This window comes from Callithrix jacchus, chromosome 16 (genome assembly GCF_049354715.1).
Source record: "Callithrix jacchus isolate 240 chromosome 16, calJac240_pri, whole genome shotgun sequence".
Lineage (NCBI taxonomy): Eukaryota > Metazoa > Chordata > Mammalia > Primates > Cebidae > Callithrix > Callithrix jacchus.
The window spans coordinates 32297724-32320414 of NC_133517.1; the positions used below are offsets into that span (position 1 = coordinate 32297724).

Here is a 22691-nt window from a genome sequence, read left to right on the forward strand (position 1 = left end):
CAGAACAGTGCCCTCACTGCCGCCAGGGGGTTCCAGTGTGGCCTAGGAGGAGTGGATATCATTCTGGAGGGCTTAGAGCATCCTCTCTGTCCCGGGGATGGAGTAAGTGTAGCCAAAAGCAAGTGGGCAGACTCAACGCTATGTATTCCTGGTAGCTCTGAAAATGACAAGCAAATCATGGGAACTGCACAAAACATATGACATTCTAAACTGTTTTTTTTTTTTTTGAGACAGAGTCTTGCTCTGTCACCAGGCTGGAGTGTGACTTCTTAATTGAGAATAAACAAGAATCAGGAGTGTCTCTGAGCCTCCTCTGGCTCAGATGGCTGCCCGATAAAAAGAAAAATAAATAAATAAATAAATAAACAAGAACCAATAATTATGGGGCACACTCAATTAAAAAGTGAAGTAATCACAGGCACAGGGGCTCACACCTGTACTCCCAGCTACTTGGGAGGCTGAGGCGGGAGGACTGCTTGAGCATGGGAGATCAAGGCTGAAGTGAGCTGTGATTCTGCCTCTCCACTTCAACCTGGGTGACAGAGCAAGATCCTTTCTTTAAAAAAAAAAAAAAAAAAGGGGGGGGGAATAGCCACTTAAAAATACTTTCAAATAATTACACTGGCTCATCTAGTCATCTATTGGGGTAAAATTTTATTTCTAAGTTCTTTAAGCTGGAAATACATGTATTTCAAAAGATAGTCCTAAAAGAAGTGAGGGATTTGCTTCCTCTGTAACAAGAATAAAACTTAAGTTTTTTTCTTTTTTGAGACGGAGTTTCGCTGTTGTTACCCAGACTGGAGTGTAATGGCACGACCTCGGCTCACTGCAACCTCCGCCTCCTGGGTTCAAGCAATTCTCCTGCCTCAGCCTCCCGAATAGCTGGGACTAAAGGCACGCACCACCATGCCCAGCTAATTTTTGTAATTTTAGTAGAGACAGGGTTTCACCTTGTTGACCAGGATGGTCTCGATCTCTTGACCTCATGATCCACCCGCCTCGGCCTCCCAAAGTGCTGGGATTACAGGCATGAGCCACCACGCCCAGCCAAAACTTAAGTTTTTCAAGTTTTTTTTTTTTTTTTTGCTACTGAATTATCTGGCTAAAAAGAATGTGTCCCAAAGTTGCTTCAATACACCCTGGCCTGTAAGTTTTAAATGAAACTTAACACTCAACTACATTAAGACTAGTGTCATATCCAAATGCAAGGAATAAAAAGGGAAATGAATTGTATCAGTTGGTCAGCATTTACTAAACACTTCCCAAGGGTAAAATACAGGGATGGGTTGGAAAGAGAAGGACGTTAGAGATACTGTGAATACAGAATTGACAAGTGTGACTGAGGTGCAAGGGATGAGGGCAAAAGAGGGAGGAAGCAAAGGATGGGAGTTTTCCAGTTTGGGGGAACTTGGGGATACAGATAGAACACACTCTGGCTTATGTATCCCCATATGAGGTGCTCTCTAATGTGGGAATACAAGGATAAAATTATTCCTGCCAAAGAAAAGTTTGACAACTGTATTCAAGAGTATGTCATAACAAAAAACTTCAATGAAATGATACAGCTATCGCACAGGCTATAAACAGCCTCTAGAAGTCTGCAGTGGTGAAAACTGGATTAGTAACTAAAGTGTTGACCAGGATTTGTGATCATCCCAGCCTCTGAAATAACATTAACAGAGTCCGAAGTGGTGGCTTCCCCAGAAGCTTATTTCTTGGCCAGTCTCCCAGGGCCTACTCTGTACCATCACGTCTGGAAACCCTGGGAAGTGCAGGCCAGGGTTCTCTGCTTCAAACCAAGCCTGGGTCCTAGGGGACAGGAAATGCTCCTCTGTGTTTAGATTCGAATCATTCTTTAAGGCTGGCTTTGCGTCTCCGGTGCACCCGGACTGCATGCATGGCACTTATCAGGAAGGGACTCAGATTGGTCAGGTTGGTACACTTGAAGTTGTTTTAAAATTCAGGCAGAATTTCATTCTGGAAAAAAAAAAAAAAATTACAAATATTTACTCAGAAATCCAGAACAAGTTAGAAAGTCTTGGAACTAAGAAACAACTTAAAAAGTTTCGCTGATAAAAAAAAAACTTGACAAAACAGACACTTGGCAACATGTGCTGCAGAATATCAATTCACAGCCCCTCGGGATGTGTAGAAATACCTGAGGAACCATAAGCATAAAGAGGCTTTCACTAATATTCTCTTGCGTAAGAAGCAAACGTGAAGAGACTGATGTATTTTATATTCTTAAAGCAAACTAAACTTAAGAATTATCACTTGTATATCTCATCATAAAATGGGGTTGGTAAAAAATGAATGCATGGTCCTAACATTTAGGGGAGGATCTGACAAAGAGCAAGATGACATTAGTTCTGTGTTCCAACTAAAATGTTTGCCCTTTTTATAATAGAATTTGTACATTTCTTTGACATTTTCTATATACTCTATAGTGTTGATGCACTAAATTTTTTCTAAGACAGAGAGTTTTTTTGTGGTTGAATTTTCTATTTTAAAGCCAATTTTGGAGGATGCCATTGCCAATACACATTAGTAATTCAACCACCTGATTGTTACACAAAAATAATTCACTTTGGACCCAAAGTTTTGTATATCTTACTGCCAACTTTGGCAGAACTTAATTCCTTTTTTTTTTCTTTTATTCTATTATGTAGTTTATTTATTTATTTATTTATTTTAATTTTTTATTGGATTTTAGGTTTTGGGGTACATGAGCAGAGCATGCAAGACAGTTGCGTAGGAACACACATGGCAGTGTGCTTTTCTTTCCTTCTCCCCTTCACCCACATTTGGCATTTCTCCCCAGGCTATCCCTCCCCACCTCCCCCTCCCACTGGCCCTCCCCTTTTCCCCCCAATAGACCCCAGTGTTTAGTACTCCCCTCCCTGTGTCCATGTGTTCTCATTTTTCATCACCCGCCTATGAGTGAGAATATGCGGTGTTTCATTTTCTGTTCTTGTGTCAGTTTGCTGAGAATGATGTTCTCCAGATTCATCCATGTCCCTACAAACGACACAAACTCATCATTTCTGATTGCTGCATAATATTCCATGGTGTATATGTGCCACATTTTTCCAATCCAGTCTATTATCAATGGGCATTTTGGTTGATTCCAGGTCTTTGCTATTGTAAACAGTGCTGCAATGAACATTCGTGTACATGTGTCCTTATAGTAGAACGATTTATAGTCTTTTGGATATATACCCAGTAATGGGATTGCTGGGTCAAATGGAATTTCTATTTCTAAGGCCTTGAGGAATCGCCACACTGTCTTCCACAATGGTTGAACTAATTTACACTCCCACCAACAGTGTAGAAGTGTTCCTTTTTCTCCACATCCTCTCCAGCATCTGTTGTCTCCAGATTTTTTAATGATCGCCATTCTAACTGGCGTGAGATGGTATCTCAATGTGGTTTTGATTTGCATCTCTCTGATGACCACTGACGATGAGCATTTTTTCATATGATTGTTGGCCTCATATATGTCTTCTTTCGTAAAGTGTCTGTTCATATCCTTTGCCCATTTTTGAATGGGCTTGTTTGTTTTTTTCCTGTAAATCCGTTTGAGTTCTTTGTAAATTCTGGATATCAGCCCTTTGTCAGATGGGTAAACTGCAAAAATTTTTTCCCATTCTGTTGGTTGCCGATCCACTCTAGTGACTTGTTTCTTTTGCCGTGCAGAAGCTGTGGAGTTTGATTAGGTCCCATTTGTCTATTTTGGCTTTTGTTGCCAATGCTTTCGGTGTTTTGTTCATGAAGTCCTTGCCTACTCCTATGTCCTGGATAGTTTTGCCTAGATTTCCTTCTAGGATTTTTATGGTGCCAGGTCTTATGTTTAAGTCTTTAATCCATCTGGAGTTAATTTTAGTGTAAGGTGTCAGGAAGGGGTCCAGTTTCTGCTTTCTGCACATGGCTAGCCAGTTTTCCCAACACCATTTGTTAAACATGGAATCCTTTCCCCCTTGCTTGTTTTTGTCAGGTTTATCAAAGATTGTATAGTTGTAGATATGTTGTGTTGCCTCCGGTGCCTCTGTTTTGTTCCATTGGTCTATATCTCTGTTTTGGTACCAGTACCATGCTGTTTTGATTACTGTAGCCTTGTAATATAGTTTAAAATCCGGTAGTGTGATGCCCCCCGCTGTGTTCTTTTTGCTTAGAATTGACTTGGCTATGCGGGCTCTCTTTTGGTTCCATATGAAGTTCATGGTGGTTTTTTCCAGTTCTGTGAAGAAAGTCAATGGTAGCTGATGGGGATAGCGTTGATTCTGTAAATTACTTTGGGCAGTATAGCCATTTTCACGATATTAATTCTTCCTAACCATGAACATGGAATGTTTCTCCATCTGTTTGTGTCCTCTCTGATTTCGTTGAGCAGTGGTTTGTAGTTGTCCTTGAAGAGGTCCCTTACGTTCCTTGTGAGTTGTATTCCAAGGTATTTTATTCTTTTTGTAGCAATTGTGAATGGCAGTTCGTTCTTGATTTGGCTTTCTTTAAGTCTGTTATTGGTGTAGACGAATGCTTGTGATTTTTGCACATTGATTTTATATCCTGAGACTTTGCTGAAGTTGCTTATCAGTTTCAGGAGTTTTTGGGCTGAGGTGATGGGGTCTTCTAGGTATACTATCATGTCGTCTGCAAATAGAGACAATTTGGCTTCCTCCTTTCCTATTTGAATACCCTTTATTTCTTTTTCTTGCCTGATTGCTCTGGCTAGAACTTCCAGAACTATATTGAATAGGAGTGGTGAAAGAGGGCATCCTTGTCTAGTGCCAGATTTCAAAGGGAATGCTTCCAGTTTTTGCCCATTCAGTATGATATTGGCTGTTGGTTTGTCTTAAATAGCTTTTATTACTTTGAGATACGTTCCATCGATACCGAGTTTATTGAGGGTTTTTAGCATAAAGGGCTGTTGAATTTTGTCAAATGCCTTTTCTGCGTCAATTGAGATAATCATGTGGTTTTTGTTTTTGGTTCTGTTTATGTGGTGAATTACGTTTATAGACTTGTGTATGTTGAACCAGCCTTGCATCCCCGGGATGAATCCTACTTGATCATGGTGAATAAGTTTTTTGATTTGCTGTTGCATTCGGCTTGCCAATATTTTATTGAAGATTTTTGCATCTATGTTCATCATGGATATTGGGGCAGAACTTAATTTCTATTTGCAATTGTTATATTAGGAGGTAAATATACTAGTCTGAGAAATGTGGATTCCGGTTGTATCCCACAGCAATACGTGTGTTATAGTATGAATTCCATTAAGTATGTTAGACTATCTTGCAGATTTCAGGTTAACACAAAGATATCTGTAAATACCTCTGCAGCTCTCACAAGGCACACTGGAATAGGTAAAAACAAGAGGACTAAAATCCTTCGCTTATTGTAGTAGTGTTACTTTTTATTACAGAAACTTCTATGTTGATATACACTGTTTAATGATTTGTCTCCCAATTTTATTATTTGTAGCTTTTTTTTTTTTTTTTGCTGACATGGAGTCTTGCTCTGTCACCCAGGCTGGAGTGCAGTGGTGCGATCTTGGGTCACTGCAACCTCTGCCTCCCAGGTTCAAGTGATTCTCCTGCCTCAGCCTCCCAAGTACCTGAAATTATAGGCACACACCACCACACCTGTACCTGGAATTATAGGCACACGCCACCACACCCAACTGGTAATTTTTGTATTTTTAGTAGAGAGGGGGTTTCACCATATTGGCCAGGCTGGTCTCAAACTCCAGACCTCAAGTGATCCACCTGCCTCGGCCTCCCAAAGTGCTGGGATTGCAGGTGTGAGCCACCATACCCAGCCTTCACTTTTCTATGTTTAAGGACCATACATTCATTTTTGTGTGCAGAGCTGGGGCATTGGTAGCCTAAGACCTTTTCTGGTAAAACAAGTAAAAGGAATCTGTTTTATTTTACATATATATGTAAATAAATTTTATTTGTAACCTCAGTTGGTACAAACAACAAAATGTTTCTATAAATGACATCATTTCAGTGTGGTTAAGCTGGTTATTCACAGCAATCAGAACCTTTGTTGATAGTTGCACAGACATAATTCCAAGGTTAAAGGGGTCTCTGGTTGGGGAAAAGAAAATTGAGAGTCACAGTCCTAGGTCCTTAACAGTAAATGAATGTATCTGGGAATTGCTATTTCTTTCATCACATAAAACTTTATTCCAAAACATTCAGTTCACAATTCCTTATTCACAATTTTGAAGTCTAAGAAGCTCTTTAAACCAAAAAGTGTTCCCTAAGTTTGGCACCAAAACTTACCTCACAGCAAAACCTGGCTTAAACTGATTTAAGATTTAATGGTATCATGGCATTCTTCCCAAAATATCCACTGTGTGCTAATATTTTGTTGCTTTTTTTGTTCTTTTGTAACCAAGAAAATGTCAAATAGAGTCAAAGACACCCCAGTGGGTAATAGTGAGAAGATAAAAGGAAAAAAAAATATCTCATTACAATAGTGCAGGGTAATGTTATTATAGAAGCCTGATCCAGGTGTGTCTTCTGAGGAATTTTATGAAAGATTATGGAGTAGAGCCATTATCACATAAGACACAAAAAAGCAGAAGTTTTACAGTGATGATGAACAAGAATAAAAATAAGAAAAAAATGCATAGGACAAAAATTTTAGACCTTCACTATGTTTGAGTGGATTCAACAAGTGAATGTATAACTAGAATTAGAATAATACTATGAAAGAACTAGATCTTGAAGGTATGTGTGACATCCATTAGGTTGGCTATAAAAATACAAGGGACTGTGTGTGGTGGCTCACTCCTGTAATGCCAACACTTTGGGATACTGAGGCGGGTAGATCACCTGAGGTCAGGAGTTTGAGACCAGCCTGGCCAACATGGTAAAACCCTGTCTCTACTAAAAACACAAAAATTAGCCAGGCATGGTGGTGTGCACCTGTAATTCCAGTTACTCGGGAGGCTGAGCTGGAACACAGAAGGTGGAGGTTTCAGTGAGCCAAGATTGCACCACTGCACTCCAGCCTGGGAAACAGAGCAACACTGTCTCAAAAAATATATATATATGATTACGTATATATCATATACATGTTATACAAGATATATGTATACATATATTTTAATATATTATTATACTTTAAGTTCTGGGGTACATGTGTAGATCATGCAGGTTTGTTACATAGGTATACACGTGCCATGGTGGTGTACTGCATCCATACCCCCGTCATCTACCTTAGGTATTCCTCCTAAGGTTAGCACTCTCCAATTCCCCCAATCTCCCGACAGGCCCTGATGTGTGATGATGTTCCCATCCCTGTGTCCATGTGTTATTGTTCAACATTCATAAGTGAGAACATGCAGTGTCTGGTTTTCTGTTTTTGTGTCAGGTTGCTAAGAATTATGGTTTCCAGCTGCATCCATGTCCCTGCAAAGGATGTGAACTCATCCTTTTTGATGGCTGTATAGTATTCCATGGTGTGTATGTGCCACATTTTCTTTATCCAGTCTATATCATTGATGGGCATTTGGGCTGGTTCCAAGTGTGCTATTGTAAATGGTGTTGCAGTAAACATACATGTGCATGTGTCTTTATAACAGAATGATTTATAAAGCTTTGGTTATATACCCAGTAATAGGATTGCTGGGTCAAATGGTATTTCTATTTCTAGATTCTTGAGGAATCACCATACTGTCTTCCACAATGGTTGAACTAATTTACATTCCCACCAACAGGGTAAAAATGTTCCTATTTCTCCACATCCTCTCCAGCATCTGTTGTCTCCTGATTTTTTTTTTTTTTAATGATCGCCATTCTAACTGGTGTGAGATGGTATCTCAATGTGGTTTTGATTTGCATTTCTCTAATGACCAGTGATGATGAGCCTTTTTTCATGTTTGTTGGCACATAAATGTCTTCTTTTGAAAAGTGTCTGTTCATATCCTTCACCCACTTTTTGATGGGGTTGTTTTTTCTTGTAAATTTAAGTTTCTTGTAGATTTTGGTTATCAGCCCTTTGTCAGATGGGTAGATTGTAAAATTTTTTTCCTATTCTGTTGGTTGCTGGTTCACTCTAATGATAGTTTCTTCTGCTGTGCAGAGCCTAAGTTTAATTAGATCCCATTTGTTTATATATATTTTTTATATATATGATACATAATATATATAATATATGGAGCATAATTGTGTAAAATAATCTAAAACCAAAATGGAGAAACCTTCTGATCACTAGAAAATTATATTGAGAAATTTGATAAAAATCATATCTGATAAGAACTTAAGTCTTTTTTTTTTTTTTTCTTCTGAGACGGAGTTTTGCTCTTGTTGCCCAGGCTGGAGTGCAATGGTACAATCTTGGCTCGCTGTAACCTCTGCCTCCCAGATTCAAGTGATTCTCCTGCCTGAGCCTCCCGAGTAGCTAGAATTACAGGCACCTGCCACCACACCTGGCTAATTTTTATATTTTTAATAGATTCAGAGTTTTAACCATGTTGCCAGGCCGGTCTCGAACTCCTGACCTCAGGTGATCCACCCACCTCAGCCTCCCAAAGTGCTGGGATTACAGGCTTGAGCCACAGAGCCTGGTCAAGAAACTTAGTCTTGAGCAGATTGACAGTGCTGAAGAAACAGCTTTTTTCTGGTGGCACATTCTGGAAAAACATTTCACAATGTTAGCCTGTGAGCATCCACAGGCTTTGAGGAACTGGCTGACTATTCTGAGGTGTGCTACTATTGTTGGCCACATGAGATAAAATAGGCAGTGGCTGGAAAGAGCAATATCCAAAATGTTTGAGAGGTAAACATAACTTACCCAGGCATTACTATGCAAACAAAACATGAGTAACCAGATAAGTACTTTCCGGCCGGTCAATAACTACTCCATAGCAGCTACATGAGTTCCCTGCAATGGCATGTATGCTGGCTTACAGAGATGTTTGAAACCAAATCTACAGATGAAGACTTGAAAGGATTTTATATCACTAATAAGAAGACTACTTTATTCCCACAGTTTATCCACTAAAACTATAAAACCGACATCAAATAAATATTCCACATTGACAGCGAAGCTCCTGATGTGCCTGTCCTAAGTGAAGAAACTGCTGCAAAAAAAAAATTGTTTTAAGAGACAAGATCTCACACTGGAGCATGCCTGTAATCCTAGCACTTTGGGAGGCTGAAGCTGGTGGATCACTTGAGGTCAGGAGTTCAAGACCAGCCTGGTCAATATGGTAAAACCCTATCTCTATTACAAATACAAAAATTAGCCAGGTGTGGTGGCGAATACCTATAGTCTCAGCTACTCAGGAGGCTGAGGCAGGAGAATCACTTAAGCCTGGGAGGTGGAGGTGGAGGTTGCAGTGAGTTGAGATCACACCATTGCACTCCAGCCTGGGTAACAAGAGTGAAACTCTGTCTCGGAAAAAAAAAAAAAGGAGAGAAGGTCTTGCTCTGTCACTATGACTGGAGTGCAAGGATGTGATGAGAGCTCACTGAAGCCTTACATTCTTGGGCTCAAGCAATCGTCCCACCTTAGCCTCTTGAGTAGCTGGGACTATAGGTACATGCCACCATGTCCAGCGGATTTTTAACACTGTTTTGTAGAAACAAGGTCTTGCGTTGTTGTCCAGGATAGTCTTGAACTCCTGGCCTCAAGAGATCCTACTGCTTTGGCCTCCCAAAGTGCTGGGATTACAGGTTTGAGCCACTGCGGCTGGCCCGTAGCATCCTTACTAACGTGCCAAGGCTGGAAATATCTCATTTTGTTTTCTAAATTAAGAATAAATGATCCAGGAGAGCTTGAACTTTAGACATCTGTTTTGGCTGTTCAGAGGCCCATTTCCTTCCTTCCGGCTTCTCAGCTGGGTTAGTAATAACTAAGGTACTTGGTAAATAACCCCTGGAGGGCCAAGGCACCACTGTATATTATTCATACTTTGTCTCTAAAAGGACTAAGGAGAGAAGTAGTGATTATCTGCTGGATCTTTGTGGAGACACTAATCTGCCTCTTTGAAAGGCCAAGGCCAAGTTGAGAACATGAAGAGAACACACATCAGTGGTGGACCCAACACATTCTGCATTGGTTTTATTCTTCTACTCCAAATTGCTTGTGTGGAAGATAAAAGAAAGTAATATTTATAAAAAGGATTATGTTACACACTTCGTATACTTCCTTTAATTATACATTGCGAGGTGGGTATTCCCCTTTTATAGATGAAGAGTGAGGTTAGGTAATTTTTTAATTCCAAACCTCTTACGAATATTAAGTGATAAAAACTAGCTTATAATCCATCTATTTATCTCAAACCCATGCTCCTCAAATTTTTCACTTGATTAAAAAAATCACAATATCAATACATGCTTGCTGAAAAAGTCAAATACAGACATGTTAATGTCTTCTCCCTAGCCCAAACCTGCTCTCATAGTAACAAATTTTAATGGCTGACGTGGCATCTTGCCACTTCTTTCTCCAGGCTCACATAATCATGGACACAGACAGACGAAGATTTCCTTATTTTTCTCCAAAGTAAGATTTTTCCATTAACATTACTCTGCAATTTTTATCACTTATGAATGTATCACAGACAGCTTTTCAAGTCCACACAGGTAATCTTAACTCATTTTAAAACAATAATTGCATGATATATTCTGTGTTACAGATGAACCATACTTTTTAAAACAGTTCCTGATAAAATTCAAATTATCTTTAGGTTTTTGCTATTACAAATAAAGCTCTAGTAAACTTTCTTGAACATATAGTCTTACAAATTGGAACCCTGATTTCTATTAACTAAATGAAAAGTGACATTACTGAATGTAATCTTTAGGTCTGAGCTGTTCCTACTGTTAGGTTTGGACTCATAGAGATATGGAAGGCCAAACAATGGAATGCCTCCCTAACAGTCCTGGTAAAGTCACTCCCACTGGACAGAAAACAAGATTCTGTGCAGTGTGAACTCAGCAGGGGTGTGGTCTACACCAGGAGGTATCAGAGAAAGAAATAGGTTATTATTTTATTAACTTTCAAGCTCAAAGGCCTCTATCAAAACCAGTTCCAGCCAGGTGCGGTGGCTCACACCTACAATCCCAGCACTTTGGGAGGCTGAGGCGGGTCAATCACCTGAGGTCACGAGCTTGAGACCATTTTTAGTTGAGATGGGGTTTCACCATGTTGGTCAGGCTGGTGTCAAACTCCTGACCTCAGGTGATCCACCCACCTCGGCCTCCTAAAGTTCTGGGATTACAGGCCTGAGCCACCATGCCCGGCCAGCTTTTTTTTTTTTTGAAATTCTTAAACTGGATATGTACCTTTGGATCCATATATAAACTCTCCAATCTTTATTTTCCTCTTTTGGAAAATAAGTGAGGGGTTCAGAATTTGTGACGTGTGATGCTACTTCCAATTCTCAGATTCTATAATTCTAGTTATAAAATGTGGATAAATTTCCTATAACATTTATATGAATTCATACAAATATAAAATTTGAAGTCAAGGCTTGGGTTAAAGACCCAATCTGCAAGCTAAGTAATCTTAAATAAGCCCTCTGACTCCTCTGAGTCTTCTTCCTCAGCTATAAATCTGGCAAAATAAATCTCATAGATTTGTTGCAAGACTCAAGTGAGGGGATATTTGTGAAATAACTTGTGAACAATAAAGATATTAAAATAAATGTAGCACAGGCTGGGAGTGGTGGCTCACATCTGTACTCCAAGCACTTTGAGAAGCTTAAATGGGAGGATTACTTGAGGCCAGGAGTTCAAGGACAGCCTGGGCAACACTGCAAGACCCCATCTCTACAGGAAATTTAAAAATTGGCCAAGGATGAGAGTGCACACCTGTAGTCTCACCTACTTGGGAGGCTGAGGTGGGAGGATCGCTTGAGCCCAGGAGGTTGAGTCTGTAGTGAGTTATGATTGTACAATTATACTCCAGCATGGGCGACAGAGTGAAACTGTCTCTAAAAATAAATAAATGTGGCATAGTATTCTTACTAAATCTAAGCCATTAGTTCTCATCTCTCTGCTCAACTTAAACTTCACTAATCAAATATTTAAGTCATTCATTCCACAAATATTTATGGAATGTCTCTTGTTTTAGGGACTATACCTCAGTGAATAAGACACTAAATTTTTATTTACTAACCAACACTGGCCAGACACAATGTGAAGTACTGGGTACACAATGGTATAATTAAGAGCTCTTGGCCAGGCGTGGTGGCTCACGCCTGTAATCCCAGCACTTGGGAGGCTGAGGCAGGCAGATCAGGAGGTCAGGAGTTTGAGACCAGTCTGGCCAACATGGTGAAACCCCGTCTCTACTAAAAATACAAAAATTAGCTGGGCGTGGTGGCACATGCCTGTAGTCCCAGCTACTCAGGAGACTGAGGCAGGAGAATCACTTGAATCTGGAGGCAGAGGTTGCAGTGAGCCGAGATTGCACCATTGCATTCCAACCTGGGCAACAGAGTGAGACTCTGTCTCAAAAAAAAAAAAAAAAAAAAAAAAAGAGCTCTTGTGGGAGACACAGGCAAACTGACATCATGGGACTTGGATTTGAAAATGTCCTTTTATAGTGTGAATCAAATACAGAAATCGAAACATATTTTACAAAGGCACATACAAGGGAAATGAACTGTATTCAACATAGTAGAGAGATGAATGTAGTACCTACTATGACCCAATACATAGGAGCCAGCTGCTGTTTTAGATATTGGAGATTCAGCAATGAACAAAGCAGACTAAGTCCCTGGCCTTTTGAGCTTACATTCTATTAGAAAGGCTGAATCACAGGCACATGTTCTCAGGACCTCCTGAGGGATGTGTCATGGGACCAAAATTTTAAAAGTAAGTTTGAATCAGCCAGACTATTACTAATTACATATGGAAGACACAGGCAAAGAAAAGTATGAGACAGATGTGAGGATTATGAGACACAGTTCTGGACCCAGCACTTCTGGCCTCTTCTCTTGCTAGTACTCAGTTCCCCTTATCAGAACTGAAGAATTGATGAACTCTGTTCTTTGAATCTATCTGTGTCTCATACAGTGCAAGGACTCCTGAAGCCAATAATGGATCACTAGCCTCCATCTAACCTCTAATTATTGCTCATATATGACTTCATTATTGTGTCCAATAACTGCAAATTCTTTAGCATGATGCACTGTGCAAGGCCCTTGCTTCCTGGCATTTATAATCACATTGAAAACTTAACAGAAATACAAATAACTCTAGTATTAGATGATATGAGCTGATGCCATTTGATTATATGAGATATAGGAGCTTCAAGGAGAAAGACATCACTTCTGGCTGGAGTAACTACAGCAGAGAAGGATGCAGCTCTTGTGAGACTGTTTTGTGCTGGCCACAGTGTGAGACATTTTACATACATTCTCTTACTTGCCAGGAAGGCTTCATGAAGGACTTGGTAGTCTAAGACCTTGAGGAAGAATCTGGTAAGTCAGACATGTAGTTTCAAATGAATTTTCATTTACTGTTCAACACTGGCCAGGCACAATGCTAGGTACTGGACACATGACGGTGATGGTACAACTAAGGACTTTTAGTGGGGACACTACGCAGTTACAACTACCCTATAGTGTAATGTATATTATAACAGATAAAGAACAGGGGCAATGGCAGAACAAGGTCAGGTGTATTTGTCATGATTCTCTTAGTTGCACATGACAAAATGACTCAAAATATCTTAAGCTAAAATGTGATAAACTAGCTTATGTTACTAGGAACCACTAAGGTGGATCCAGGACTTAAGCCAGGACACTCCCTCTGCTCTGTGTCAGCAGTGTCCCTTAATACTGCAGATGGGAGGTCTCCAGGTGAACATTCTTTGACACAGTGACCCTAGAGGCAAGAGGCAGGCTTCTTGGCTAGCTCTCGTGGAGGGAAGGACTTTGGCTCTGCTTGGACCATTTATCTTTTCCTGAAGCAATCCCTGTTGCCAAGGAAAGGGGCACTGCAATCAACAAACCAGGTTTACACACCTAGCCCAGCTGGTGGGTTAGGTTCTGATACCAGCAGAAAGGGAGAGGGGAGAAATACATATGGCGTCACCATAAACAACAGCTACCACATGGAAGCCCTGAAGTGACAGCGCAGTCGTGGGAACAGCGGGGACACAGGAAAAGGGATGTTGGGATGAGTTCCTAGGATGGTGAATAGATTAGTTTGGCTGGAGCTGTGGTCATACCTAAGAGCACAGAGAAAAACCAAAGGGTGCAGGGCAGACTGTGGAGGGACTTGAATACCTGCTAAGGACTCTAGAGCAGCCTGATGGGAGTGTGGTGACAGCTTTGCTCAGAATCTGTAGGGCGATCCTTTGTAGTTCATAAACAAGATAACTGGGTGTTCATGTGCACGTGTGAGATGTGCCACCCTCAAATATTGTTATGATACTGGTACATTACCTATCTGATGTGGAAAAAAATATAAATAAAATAATTTTTAAAAATCTATAGGGCAACAAGAATGAAGGTGTGAAACACCTACAGACTGCATCTTCCGTGAAATGAGGAAGTGACAAAGTTTACTAATTTCACATTATGTGTGGCGTCACCCCCAAACCAGCACAGTAATCTACAATGTGTGGGCAGGTGCCATAGGGAACACCAGAAACTGCACAGGAATCCAGCTGGTGGCAGATCCCAGCCATCCCCAGGGAAATTCAACCCTAAGAGGAGAGGACTCACCCTAAATGGGAACCACTGTGAGAATGACCAAGAAGGAAGAGGGCAAGAACACTAGGAGAGGAAGAAGGAAATCACCAGAGTGCCTGGAGGATTCCCAGGCAGCTTTGGGAAGTGCAGCTTCCAACAGAGAGAGGAGCACCTTGGCAGAAAGAGGCAGGATGCCTCTGAATCAGTGGCTGGGGAAGGGCCAAGGAAACTCTGGGGTTGGTGAAACCCAACCAAGTGAGGTTAGAATCCTAAAGTCAGAGGAAATTTGGCTACACAGAGGTGCCATCCAGTAAACAAAGTAGACCTCACTACAACAGAGGAGGGAGCCCTCAAGCTGAGAATCAATGAAAGCTGTCTCCCTTCTCACATCACAGAATTCTCTTACTAACTGTTGGTTCAAAAAATCCAACCCATCAAAAAATAAATTATAAAAAAAATCCACAAAAGGTTCTGCCAGAAAAAACAAAGTCTGAAAAGGAGGGGCAGAACTTCCTCCCTGTGGAATGAAAACCCATCCAAAATATCTTACCACAAAAACGGAGTCTCGCTCAGTTGGGCTGGAGTGCAATGGTATGATCTCAGCTCACTGCAACCTCTGCCTCCTGGACTCAAGCAATTCTCTTGCCTCAGCCTCCCAAGTAGCTGGGATTACAGGCATGTGCCACGAGGCCCAGCTAATTTTTGTAATTTTAGTAGAGACAGAGCTTCACCATGTTGGCCATGCTGGTCTCAAACTCCTGACCTCAGGTAATCTACCTGCCTTGGCCTCCCAAAGTGCTGGGATTACAGGCGTGAGCCACCACACCTGGCCAGAAGAAGAAAATTTTAACCCCTATTCTATTATGATTTTTTAAAAAAATGTAATGAGGCAATGACAGTTATGCAGGAAGATGACAAAGCAGAAATAAAGAATTCAAGGAAGGGGTGGTCAGGCAGCAGCAGGTTACAAACCATGGGAGGGCATGAAAAAGGAGCTGGTAGATTAAAAACTGCTTTAGCAAAGAAATGGGAAAGAAATACAGAAAAACTGCAGAAACAAAAATTACAAGGAACACAAGGGAGGAGAGACACTACTGTGACAGATACTGTGGAAGACATAAAGAACAGAAGAAAAGTAAAACATAGAAACTTAAAATCATTAAAGAAGTGATAGATGAAACTGCATAGAGTTTCTGAAGGAAAAAAAACGGAACAGAACAAATTATTTTAAAATATGGTTCAATTTTAAGTAGGGTTTGGAACTGGGATTAAAAGGAAAGCTTGGCCCAGTTCAGACCTAGATTTAGGAAACAAAAGGAGAAGGGAAGCCTGCAAGTTATCTCAAGGCTATGGAGCCGGGGCAGGTCAGAGGTGCTCTTTGTCCACAGGAACCCTCTGCCCTGAGTCTCTAAGAAGAGGGAGGCAGAGGAGTCGGAAAGAACAGTGCTGCCCTTCCCACATCCTGGTTCAGCCCAGCGTCAATTACCTACAGAAGTAGAGGCTTTTTTGTACTTTTGTACAAAAGTAGTGAGGAAGTGAGCAAACAGTTCAGAAACAGTGCCTTAAAAACTAACAAGTTACCAATTAGGGAATCAAAAAGCAGAGATTAATCTCTGTGCATCCATCAGGCAGTTTATTAAATATTAACATTTTACCCAACTTGTTTCAGATGCTTTTAAGGAAATAACAATATTACAGATATAGCTGAAGCCTATTATAAGCCTCTCTGATTCCATTCCTCACCTCTCCCCTACCCTAGATGTCAGGGTCCTGAAATTGATGATTACTTTTGTGAAGTATGCTTTTATGCTATTACTGCATAAATATGTATCTACAACTACATGTAATTTGTATCACATGCTTTCAAATTTTATATAAATGGTATCATAAGGAATGTGACCTATAATTTGCTTTTGTTTTTGACAAACATTGTTTCTGAGATTTACCCTGGTTGATATACACGGGTGTACTTCATTGTAACTGGCACTTTTGTTGCTGTTGTTTTCTTTTTCTTGAGACATGGTCCCTCTCTCTGTCTACCAGGCTAGAGTGCATAGAGTACAGTGGCACAATCTCAGCTCACTGCAGCCTTGACCTCCTGGGCTCAAGTGATCCTCCCACCTCAGCATCCTGAGTAGCCAGGACCATAGGAGCACACCACCACACCCAGCTAACTTCTTTATTTTTTGTAGACAGGGTCTCCCTATGTTGCCCAGGCTGGTCTTGAACTCATAGGCTCAAGAAATCCTCCTGTCTCCACCTCCCAAATTGCTGAGATTTTTAGGTCTGAGCCATTGCATCCAGCCCCTATTAGTTTTTAAAATAAAATATACACCTACCCCATGACTTCACAATTCCACTCTTAGGTATCTGTTCAAAAGAAATAAATGTGGGCGGGGCACAGTGGCTCACACCTATAATCCCAGCACTTTGGGAGGCCGAGGCGGGCAGATCACCTGATGTCAGTAGTTCAAGACCAGCCTGGCCAACATGATGAAACCCCTCTCTACTAAACATATAAAAATTAGCTAGGCATGGTGGTGGGTACCTGTAATCCCAGCTACTCAGGAGGCTAAGGCAGGAGAATTGCTTGAACCCAGGAGATGGAGGTTGTAGTCCAACATGGTGCCCCTGCACTCCAGCCTGGGTGACAGAGAGTGAGACTCTGTCTCAAAAAATAAAAATAAAAAAATTTAAAAAATAATATGTATGTCCACAAAAAGACTTCCTTGCGGATATACAAGAATGTCTACAGTGCTTTTGTTCACAATAGCTAATAATTTAAAGATAAAAAAGTGTAGCATATCCATACAATGGAATAACTAAGCAACAAAAAGGAGCAAAGTACTGATAGATGCAACATGAATGAAATGAAAAACAACGTGATGGTAGCATTCCACAACTTGACAAGAGTTTCGGTTACACAAGTCTATTTATTAAGATTATATACTTGAGAGTCATACCTTTTTCTTTTTCTGAGACAAGGTCTCACTCTGTTACCCAGGCTGGAGTTCAGTGGCATGATCTGGGCTCACTGCAATGTCCACCTCCTGGGTTCAAGCAACTCTTGGCCCTTAGCTTCTAGAATGTCTGGAATTATAGGCATGGGTTACCACGTGAAGCTAATTTTTTTTTTCAGATAGTTTCACCATGTTGGTCAGGCTGGTTTTGAACTCCTGGCCTCAAGTGATCTACCCACCTCAACCTTTCAAAGTGCTGGGATTACAGATGTGAGCCACCATACCTGGGCCATATGTTTCATATTGAACTTTCAATGCTATGCATGCTAAAGTACTTAGGGAGACATGTACTGGTATCTCTTTTTTTTTTTTTTTGGAGGCAGGGGGATGTACCAGAAAATAAGATGGAATGATGGATGGATGGAAAGACGTGTGATGAAGAATAGCAAAATGTTGATAGTGGAATTTAGGTGGTTTGACATATGAGTGTTCATTATAAAATCCTTTCAACTTTGCTGAATATTTAAAATTTTTCATAATAGGCTGGGCACAGTGGCTTACTCTTGTAATTCTAGCACTTTGGGAGGCCAAGGCGGGCAGATCACTTGAGGCCAGGAGTTGGAGACCGGCCTGGTCAACATTGTGAAACTCTGACTCTACTAAAAATACAAAAAAACTTTGCCAGGTGGTGATGCATGCCTGTAATACCAGCTACTTGGGAGGCTGAGGCATGAGAATTGCTTGAACCCAGGAGGTGGAGGTTGCAGTGAGCTGACAGTGTACCACTGCACTCCAGCAAGACTCTGCCAAATAGTAATAATAGGGATAATAAAAAAATGTACAGGAAATTTTAAAACATTTAACCTGTCCAAAACCAGCTCCTGATTTTGTCCCACCCACAGCTGCTCCCCTGAGTGACAGCCATTCATTCGTCTAGTTGCTTGCCTTTTACTTGTCTCACAGTCGCCTCAGTCTGTCCATCAGCACAACTCTACTTTCAGTGTATATCCTGAATGTGCTGCTCCACATCTCCACCACGCAGCCTGCTCCTGCAAACCATTCCCTTCCCTGCCTTGCACCCATCTCCTATCCAGTCACCGCTTCCACTCTTTTCCCCTGCTGGAGTCTATGCTTCACGTAGCAGCCAGCTGGATACTTTTAAAACATTCTCTCCCACTGCATCTCCTTTCCCTCACTCCCTTGCTCACTATGTTCCAGCCATACGAACCTCCTTGTGCACTGAATGTGCCAAGGTCCTCTGGACTTTCTGTCCCTCCGTGTAGGAAGTTCTTCCTTCCTATCTGCATGGTTTATTCTTTCTTCATAGTTCTCTGCTCGAGTGTCTCACCAGGAGGCCTTGCCTGAATATTTAACATAGCACCTCCTGTTATCTCGTACCCTGCTCTTATTTTTCATCTTAGTTCTTATTACTATCTGACACGTTTATTATTTTCTATGATATTCCCCCTCCCTTATACTAGATTTAAGCTCTAAGGGGCAGAAATTGTTTTACTGTGCCCTAGTGTGGTTGAATTAATGAATGAACTAAATGTCATCTCCTCTGTGAGTCCTCCCCAGATAACTCCCTGCCCCTGCAGTCCCCTCTACCATATCATCTTATCTTTTGCATCATGCCTAACAATAGTTATCTGTTCCATTTACCCTCTGTTTCCCAATCCAACAGAACTCAAGCTCTGGGAACAGAGAACAGAGTTTCTTGGTAACTGCCATATCCTCCTCAGGAGAGCAGGGCCCCGCCCAGAGCACTCTGTGCCCTCCTGCCTATTCCAGCCTCCCAGAGCTTCTGGATTTCCCCTGCTGCCCAACTTTTCTGTTCTCTCTCCTCATTGCAGTTTCAGGAATCGTGAAGGAACTGGATCAACCATCTCTGAGGTGTGCTCTCTACGTTTCACACTGTATAATGCCTGCCTTCTTAAGGGCCCTCCCTCTGAGGTGGCAGCCAAAGGCAATGCTGGCAGAGCCAGAGGCTCATCTGCCTAGACTCCCAGGTGCCTCCCTGGTCCCCAGAGCTCAGGAGCAGATGGCAGTGCTCTGCTGCCACCCTGCTGAGCCCTCCAAGTTGCCAACTTCAAAGTTCTTTCAAGGGAGTGTTTCCTGAAGTTAGGTTCTGAAGGCCACCCCCTGAGAGCACACCTCTGCCCCCTCTCCTCCATTCATCCCACAAAGGGGGCTGGTGTCTACCAAGCCCCAGGCCAGTCCTGAAAGAGAAAGCCCCTGCCCCCAGAGGCTCCCTACAGCCTGGCAGAGGCAAGAAGAAGCAGAGGCAAGCATAAGTTGGAGAAGAGGGGGTAAAAAGGAAAGTCCTACTTCAGAAAAGGGCAAGACAACTTTCTAGTAAAGGCAGTGTTTGAGTATTAATGAATAAATGGGAACTACCTGGGGAAAGGCAATGGAGATGGGGAGAATGAGGTGCAGGTGCAGAGGTCCCAAGGTGAGAAGTGCAGGGGGTGTGGAAAACTCGATGTGGGTGGATCTCCTGGGCACAAAAGGCCTTGTGTATTTAAGTTTTGGGGTTTGACTGTTAACCCAAGGCGAGGCATAGAAAGGTCTTCAGGGGTTGTATGGGTGGCATCTGTGCTTTGGAAGGGCAGTTTGGCAATAGGTTGGAAGGCAGATTGCAAGGGGTAATGCATGTCAGGAAAAACAGAAGAGTACTGCACTGAAGACAGAATGGTGTCCTGAACTGAGGCAGAGGGAAATAAAAGCATAATATGGAAATGACTTGGAAACTGAAGAGAAAGGACTTTGGTGATAAATGGAGGCAGTAGAGCACTAGGGGAGCTGGAGTCAGACTCTACTGTGGATCTTGGGCAAGCTGCACTTGTGTCTCAGCTTCCTCATTTATAAACCAGGAATGACAGTCATTTGCACCTGTCTCATAGTGTTGGTGGAGGACTAAAGAGTTAATAGTATGTGAAGGCTTAGGGTACAGCCTAGTACCTCATCTTACCCAGGAAATGTTAACTATGATTATGGAGCTCAGAAGAAAAAGAAGAAAGGAATGACTAAGTTCACTCCCAGGATTCTGGTTTGGGCAACTATGTATGCAGTGCAATTCTCAAAGTGTGTTCTGTGGACATCAAGAGGTCCCAATGACCCTTCCACATAGAATGTGAAGTCAAAACTATGTTATAGTAAAAATGTATTTAATAAAATAGTTTTTAAAACTGCATCTCACCTGATTCTAATTTTAAAAATTGGCCAGGTGCAGTGGCTCATGCCTGAAATCCCTGCACTTTGGGAGGCCAAAGCAGAAGGACGATTTGAGGTCAGGAGTTTGAGACCAGCCTGACCAACATGGTGATACTCATCTCTACTAAAATACAAAGATTTTTTTTAAATTTTACATGTTTTAGATAAGGATGAAGGATAAGCAAATTTCATTAAATGGGAAGAAAATTTTTTATTCCTTTCTCGTTACGTGAGAAATACTGCTTATCATTAAGACCATTTTGGCTTAGCTTCAAATGACTCTCATGACAATACAAATGTATGAAAAATACCTTGGTGAAAGTTTTGAACAATTTGGACAACAAAATATTGAGTTATAATTCAAATTATAAAATAAGTATCCATAAGTACACACTGATAGGAATACATGACTAAGTTAATGAATGAAGAAGAGACAAATCTCCAATGCAGAAGAAATTAAAATAATACAGATAATTCATCCTAAAAAAGATCACTCCTCACTCCTTAGGTGTGGGCTGCACAGTGACTTCCTTCCAAAGAGCACAGTATGGAAAGGAAGGAAAAAGAGTAATTTTACAATGGAGAAACCTGACAAACATTACCTCAGCCAGGTTATCAAGATCAACATCAACAGTAATAAATCATGATGTCGGTATGAACTTTTTTTTTTTGAGACAGTCACTCTGTCATCCAGGCTGGAGTGCAGTGGCACAGTCTCGGCTCACTGCAACCGCCGCCTCCCAGGTTCAGATTCTCCTGCTTCAGCCTCATGAGTAGATGGGACTACAGGCATGTGCCACCATACCCAGCTAATTTTTATGTTTTAAGTAGAAACAGGATTTCACTATGTTGGCCAGGCTGGTCTCGAACTCCTGACCTTGTAATCCACCCACCTCAGCCTCCCAAAGTGCTGGGATTACAAGTGTGAGCCACTATGCCTGGCTAGTATGAGCTCTTAATATGATGTGATGAAAATGGTACTTTACCACTATGATCTTCCTCCCCAAACCCATAACCCCAGCCAACTCCTCTACTAGAATTCATCTGATGTTTTTCTCATGATTAGCCTACAAAATACTTGACCAGCACTCCTCAAAACTGTGAAGGTCATCTAAACAAGAAAAGTCTGAGAAACTGCCATGGCCAAGAGGAACCTAAGACATGACATTTAAATGTGATGGGTATCCTAGATGAGATCCTAAATCAGTAAGGAGGTATTAGGTAAAAACTAAAGACACAGGAATAAACTATGGACTTTAGTTAATAATAACACATCGACCTTGATTCATTATGGTAAACATATCACAGGGTAATAAATGTGCCATACTATATGATGTCAATAACAAGGGAAACTGTGGATGTGTCGCAGGTGGGAAGGGGGAGTGGGTATATGGAAGTCCCGTTCTACCTGTTCATTTTTTCTTTAAATCTAAAACTGTTCTTTAAAAAAAGTCTATTAATGTTTTCAAAAGCCCGGTACTTATTGGGAATAATTCCACCATTGATCAATCATCCATCATTGTAACCTAGAGACTTAAAGTTCTATAATGGGATATCCTACACATAATTCAAATCAGCATTTACCCAACTCCTACTATATATGCCTTTGAACTGCTGAATACTGGCTATAAAAAGAACAAAACAATTTCCGAGGCTTAGTTCGAAATAAAATACATCTAAATAAGTTAATTTTTGACCTGTAAGATGAACATAACTGCAGCACAGAGAAAAGGATCTGGGAAGCTTCAACAGAGGAGATACATCCAAAAAAGTCACCGAATTATGAAATGGGCAAGCTAAGCCTGAATTTTTTTGTTTTGTTTAAGACCGTGCCTCCAAGAATCTTCTGGAGT

The 22691-nt window shown here is 41.2% G+C and overlaps 1 non-coding gene across 1 annotated transcript; it reads left to right on the forward strand.

Annotated features, from left to right (window-relative positions):
• Positions 1-14323: 14323 nt before the first annotated feature.
• Positions 14324-14426, forward strand: LOC118148713 (small nucleolar RNA U13). The gene has a single exon (XR_004735629.1). It is a non-coding gene; the product is annotated as a small nucleolar RNA U13 (small nucleolar RNA).
• Positions 14427-22691: the final 8265 nt, after the last annotated feature.